Here is a 7,185-nt window from a genome sequence, read left to right on the forward strand (position 1 = left end):
AGTATTGGTTGACCATTTAATTTCCTTGGCCCTCAGAAACTTCTGTTAGAAAATGTCTATAATGTCACCCCTGATATCTATCTGAGAAGGTTATTACTGGCATTCAAGTGAAACAGGGTATGTTACAAGAAAAGCAGGTAACTACTGAGGACCCACAGATGAAAGGAGATGTTGCTTATGGTTAGGAGTCTTGGGATCTTGATAAAATGTCTGACCAGAAAGTACGACTGGCTAAAGGAAACTGTCCAACTTTAAACCAAAATATGGTTCCATATGGAGACTTTAAGGGATGTGGTTGGTAGACAGACTAGCAGTAGACAAAGATTTCAAGAACTTTCTGCATTATGTTTTGCTCAGAGAGTGGATGGAACTTATTGAACCTATTACTGTATGGTCATTATTAGATTTAGTGACAAAAGCCTGTCTCTACTAAAAATACAAAAATAATTAGCTGGGTGTGGTAGCGGGCACCTGTAATCCCGGCTACTAGGGAGGCTGAGGTAGGAGAATTGCTTGAACCTGGGAGGTGGAGGTTGCAGTGAGCCGAGAGCACCCACTGCACTCCAGCCTGGGCAACGATGTGAGACTCTGTCTCAAAAAAACAAAAAAACAAAAAAACAACAACAAAAAAAACCACAAAAGATTTTAGATAACAAAAAGAAAAAAAGGTAAAGATTATAAGGCCTAGTTCCCTCATTTTAATGAGAAAAAGTAGATTCTCAGTGAGACAAAGTAACTAATTAGTATCAGAGACAAAACAAGAAACATTGGACATCTAAACTCTCAATCCAATGATCCTTCCGTTGTGCCTCTGGTGTCACTTAGAAGAGAAAGATTTGATGCTTACACGGGATTTACCTGAAAAGCTGTTGGTTTTTCTGTTTCCTAAGAAAGCTAGAGAAGACCCTTTTCTTTTGTATCATTCAAGGCTTATTTACTTTGTGGGTCAGCTAGGGGAGCCTCAATAAGTTGTGCTGGATGGATTTGGGGATCAACAGGGATTCTTATGAGATTGATTTTTCAGTAGTTAGAGGAAATAGGAGCAAGATTGCTTAATTGCTTCAAATATTCTGGAAGGCAAGCATTCCAAGCACATCTTACTCTTTTGTCTGTTGGAGTCATAGGTCTTCAATCCTCCAAACACAGGAAGAATCTTCACTGCTAAAAATCTAGCATAATTTTTTTACACTCACAAGAAAACCTGTTGTAGGTGAGTAATATCACGTATCACCTCTAAGAAATTTTCTTACTTTTATAAAGTTTTGATAGCATTTCATATGAAAAAATATTTTCATATTTGAAATTTTAAAAACTATAGTTTAATAGTGGCTTTTTCTGTTCAATGTGCTGCAAGAGGCAAAGGTTTCCCCAATGGGAAACATTATCAAAGGTTTAAAATCCTTTGGTAATGCTAGAATTGGACTATTAGTAGGCTCATGTAAATCATTGTTGCCAATTATAATTTATCTATCAATTGAGATATTTCTAATTTTAGCTACGGTTAACCCTAAAAATAAATTCTTTATATTTGTTTAGTAAATTGCCAAATCCACTTGCATTTTTTTTCCTGTTTCTTAAATCATTTTTTCTCTCTCTACTAGTCACATCGTGCATGGACTTTTATAACATAGCTTCCTAACTGATTTTCCTGCATCACTCTTTGTCTTGAATTATGCCTATTGACAGCCTGATTAAGCTTGGAAATACAGTAGGAGAATCCCTTTCCTGTAGCATTAGTCAGGAGAGGAACTTTAGTGGAAACACACTATTGGAAGTACACCAGATACAGAGATGAATAGATGCAGAGGTACCTGGTGAGTCACAGTTTATCCTCACTGTCCTCCACATGGTGGTCCTCTCATCATCCAGACTACAGGACCTCCTGACCAGACTACAGGCCCACCACCAGATGCTTGATTTCAGACCCACAGAGGCAGTAGCTGCCAAAGACAAACGCTCTCCTGAGGTCTCTCTGAGCTCCTGCTCACAGCCCTGCTTCACAGGTTGGCTGTGCTTCACTTCTTAAGTCTCTCTGAAAGCGTTGTCTTGCCAACCCGAGTCAGTGCTTCCTGACTTTTCCATCCTCCGACTCCCTCTTCCAGACCTTTCCTTTCCTTTCCTTGCTTTTCCCACAATTGTGTAAACTCTGATTCCTGTGGTAAATCGTTTATGGATTTATCATAATGCTCATGGTGGCTCTGCTTCCACTATTAAAGCCCACCTGATACACCTTGAACTCACCCATTGCCTTTCCCAGAGCAAAACTTTTATAGTGAAAGTGATCATGAACTGACTTAATTCCCCCTCTCCCCTTTCCTTGATTAATCCTTGATCCTCTTCATCTCTTTCAAAACTCTCACTTCCTAGGTTTCAGAGCTCTGTCTCCCTGGGTTCTGCCCTCCTGGGCCACACACCCACATACTTTTGAGTTCAGGGCTTTTGCTTGGACTCACTTGCTAATACAGCAGGCTAGGATTTTATGTGGAGCAGATCTCAGTTCCAACTCTTGTGTTGCCCTTTCTATCTGGGGACTTAGATAAGTTATTTGACATTTGTTAGGTATAACTTGCTCACATGTAAGAGGGGGATAATGTCATAGTTACCTTATGAGGGTGGTAAGAGATGTAAATACAAAATTGAAAAGCATCTAGCAGTGCCATATACCTGGGGGTGCCTCCACAGATATTGACTTTCTTCCTCTTTTTCTGTATGCTGTGAACAGTCCTCCATTGTCTTAATGGAGAAGAAGTGACCTCATGGTCCAAATGTTTTACTACCTCTAGTACTGCAAACCCCAGTGGAGAAGGTTCCTAGTTGAACCATGAATTGAAACACCTAGCACTGAAGTTAAAACATCTTGGTTCAAGGGCAAGGGGCTCTATCTTTTAATGTGGGTGATTGTTCCTATGAGTGATTACAGTGAAGCTGTATTTTGAAAAATTGCTGATATTGATGCTGATTACAGATATGAAGAATGGACAAAATGAGAAGAGAAAAATGAAAAATTGAACTTTCCTGTAAAAGCAATACTAATTACAGACATTTATATCTGTGGCTTATTATTTATACCTAATTAGTATGCAGCACAATGGCAATGATGCCAGTCATTACATATATCACACCACTAACTTGTTTCACTCAATTGCAACAATAATTTCTCTCCATGGACCCTTGGCTATTGGTTTGTTGTTCAGGTTTGTTCATCTACTGACAACCTAAAGTAATTAGAGAATGGCAGTTTCCACAAAGAGAATACTGATGTATAGTGATCATTTTTTGCACTTCATCCCTCAAACAGTACTGTGGCAAAGTTGCTATTCTTATCTGCATTTTTCTGATAGGAAACTGAGGCCCAAAGAATGTAAGTAAACGCCTAAAGCCATAAATATAGACATTGGACTCAAATACTTTTCTCTTCCAACCTCTTACTGGAACCTATGTGGTAAAGCTGATCTGTTGGAAGACGTTTAGTGACACATAAATGTCTTTAACTAATGGCATGAAAATGACATGAGATGGATTTGTAAAATCAAGATTTGTAGGTTTAGGCTTGAGTTCTACATCCTAGCACAAAGATGTGACTGCTTATCTTTCCCTGGGGTCAGAATTCCTGATATTCTTGTTTTTTAATGCTTGTGTCTGCCTGCACTTTGTAATCTGTAGGCTTCCTAAAAGCTCCCAAAAGTTAAAAACAATAAATCATTTGACGTCTTCTAGCTTGTTTGTTTTTCTTTTTTAGAGACAGAGTCTTGCTGTGTCACACAGTTTGGATTGCAGTGGTGTAGACATAGCTCACTGCAGCCCTGACACCATGGGCTCAAGGGATCGTCCAACCTCCACCTCCCAAGTAGCCAGGACTATAGATGCACACCATCATGCCTGGCTCATTTTTTAAAATTTTTAAATATTTTTTGTGGAGACAGGGTCTTGCTATGTTGTCTAGGCTCATCTTGAACTCCTGAGCTCAAGAGGTCCTCCTGCCTCAGCCTCCCAAAGTGCTGAGATTAAGAGTGTGAGCCACTATGCCCAGCCCTTATTGCATTTTTGAGCTACCCAAATGGCTAGCACTGTCTTCGATATTTCAGAAGTACCATACTCTGTTCCAAACAAAACGTAACATTCCCTATGGACAGTGTGGTTCCTAACCCAAGTGGACAGTGGGTCCTCATGCCTGATGGCTCTAGAGAAGAGAAGGCTGTAATTGAACCCAAGTTGTTCAGTGAGGCCAAGAAATACTCCCTGTTATTCTGATCTGATGATTTTGAGATTTATCTGCAAGGTGTGGGGGAGAAGGAAAGTCTATTTGCCATGCTTAAAGGAAAGGATAATGGGTTAAAGAAGACTTTGATGAACCTTTGAAGTCTTAAACAAGCTAGATTACATCATTCTCTCCAAAGGTGTTTCAGTCGCCCTTTTTACTTTGGGATTTGGCGGTTACTTTATGCCCCCTAAAAACAATGTATCAATTATCCAGTGACTAGTGTTCCAATTAATTTATGGACATGAAGATTAACATGCAATCTGCTAATGCATTAATGAGTTTATAATATTTAGAAATAGGACGACCAAAACTGGTAGACCAATTCTGAGTTTTATCAACCTCAGTGGTTGAAATTAAAATGAAAATACCAACATTTGTTTTCATTTTCCCTACAAAGAAACTAATTGTTTTCCTCTGGGTAATGATAATTAACAAAATTCCTATTGTGTTCCTGATCAGTTCACAGCTGGTACTTCGATAATCACAAATACTTGGTTTTATGAGGTGACATTAAACTCCTGCCTAACTTGGGAAGTACATTAATTGTATACTATTGCCTGAGCTTATTAATTCTAAATTATGCCTCAATGAACTTCTCAAATTGGGAGCAACATTTATATTAATAAACTGTAGTCAGTGAGAGGGAGGGAGGGAGGGAGAGAGAGATCATAAGACTCTACTACTGAGTGTAGATTTTGTCTGCTCCACATGTTATAGTTGGGTTTAAAAAACTCTGATATGTTTGAATAAATTCCAAAGGAACGTCTCGTCCCTTCTTTTTTTTTTTTTTGAGATGGAGTCTCACTCTGTCACCCAGGCTGGAGCGCAGTGGCATGATCTTGTTTCACTGCAACCTCTGCCTTCTGGGTTCAGGCAAGTCTCCTGCCTCAGCCTCCCGAGTAGCTGGGATTACGGATGTCTGCCACACACACCTGGCTATTATTTTGTATTGTTATTAGAGGCGGAGTTTCACCCTGTTGGTCAGTGGTCTTGAACACCTGGCCTCAATTGATCCGCCCACCTCTGCCTCCCAAAGTGCTGGGATCACAATCATGAACCACTGCGCCCAGCCTCATCCATTCTTATAATGCATTTTTAGGCATTCTTTTTTCATTAAGCAGGAAAAACGAAGTGCTAGGGAGGCCTGGGATTTGTGGTTGAAATGTGTTCAGAGTGCTACCCTCCCTCATTCCTTGGAACTTTCTGAAGGACCAGAGCTGACCTGAGGACCTGTTGGGTGTGTATCACTGAGGGAGTTCCAGGGCTATGCAGGGAAGCCCTGAGTGGGATGCAGTGATTCTTCTCTACTGTTTGGATGCTGAAATCGCTTGGAAGATCAGAGTCTCCCCCATAGGTTGAATGGACTAAATCAGAATCATCCTTACTGATATTTACAAATGTGGAGGCATAATGCGGTGCCTAAGAACTGTAGGGCCCGTAATTCAAAGATAACACTGGAGTGACTTTGTTCTTTTGATGCTCTTTGAACCCCTGCAAAGTATTCACTACAAACGGAAGTCTTCCAGTTGTCATTCCTAGTCTCACAGGGCAGTAGCCTGGCTTTCCTACAATGGGATCCACAGGATGGAGAAGTCCCAACATCGTTGTTCCTTCTGGTTTTCTTCTATCAAATTCGCACTGACAGTTCACAAGCCGCCTGGTCAGTTTTCTTCCAGATTCCTTCACGATACGGTCAAGCTGCTCCTGCTCTCTCTCTAAATTATTGCTTTTAAACTTATCTTCAAGCATATGTTATTTTTCTTTATATTTTGTTTGCTGGGACTCTTGATAGTGTGTGCTTTGGCATCTCCAGAGTTCTCTCTGTCAGCAGCCTCCCTCCTCCCCACTTTGTGAGGTGTCTGTTCTATCTTTCTGTTTTCGAGTTTTCTACAAGTTAGCCATGAAGTCTACGCTCTGCTTCAGGCTCTGAATTCTTTCCTGGCTAAGAATTGTCATCCCTGAGCGCAACAGCTTATTTGCAGCTTTATAATAAATGGTCTCTGGTTTATTGTAAGTCATGGCATTAGTACACATTAGTTTGAAGTTATACTTTAGTTCATCTCTGGGCTGGTAGTCATTGTTCCTGATCTTTTCTTTCATGGTACTAAAATCCATTGGATGTTTAATGATCATGGAGTAGCCAGGAGCAATACAATCAGTAACAGGAAATGAAAAGAAATCACTTGGATCTTTTCTCTGCAATTGTCTCATCAGTTGGATTCAAAGCTTCTTGAAGGGGTGTCTGTTTTACTTCTTCTTGTTTGGCTAAAGAGCTTGTGAGAGGCTTCTCAGGAGACAAGTCTAATCTCACAGGGACGTGACACTGGAGGTCTTTTTCCACCTCATTCTCCACCCGGTCTCGATCTCGCTTCTTTTTATCCTCCTTAACTCTCTCCATTTTCTCCCCTTTTCTTTCCCTGGAACCTGCTTCTCTCCTTTCTCTTTTTCCGCTTTCTGTCTTTGTGTTTGTCATGATCGTTTTTGTCTTCGAAGAGGCTGGAGTCGTGTCCCGAGCCGCCCATGAAGAGTTTGGTGACTTCCTTCCCTCCTATTTTGAGGACCAGCTTCAAGGGCTTCTCTACATACTCCTCGTAGAGATGTTTGTCCGACTTGTGCTTCTTGGGCTTCCTGCCCATGTCCCACCGGGCCCCAGTGCCCGCTCCCCGCGCCAGGCCCAGGCGGTGCGGCCCTGCTTCCGGTCCGGGCCAGGCCAGCGGAGGGCGGGAGCAGGGCCCGCGAGACCCTGTGCCATGAGGCAGGAAGGCGGAGCCGGAAGACAGTTTTAATGAAGTAACTCGAAATAGAAAAATAGCTTTCCGTACACAAAAGTGGTGACCTCAGATTTATTTGAAATCATGGGAAATAATCTGAGTTTCCAATGAAGTGGGAATGGTATTGGTGCTTTACTGATTTAAAATGTTTTT

At 41.2% G+C, this 7,185-nt stretch overlaps 1 pseudogene; it reads right to left on the minus strand.

The window, feature by feature from the left end:
• Positions 1 to 5,437: 5,437 nt before the first annotated feature.
• On the minus strand, positions 5,438 to 6,897 carry LOC112622590 (annotated as a pseudogene).
• Between the last annotated feature and the right edge of the window lie 288 nt (positions 6,898 to 7,185).

The sequence above is a fragment of the Theropithecus gelada genome, chromosome 4 (genome assembly GCF_003255815.1).
Source record: "Theropithecus gelada isolate Dixy chromosome 4, Tgel_1.0, whole genome shotgun sequence".
In the NCBI taxonomy this organism is placed as follows: domain Eukaryota; kingdom Metazoa; phylum Chordata; class Mammalia; order Primates; family Cercopithecidae; genus Theropithecus; species Theropithecus gelada.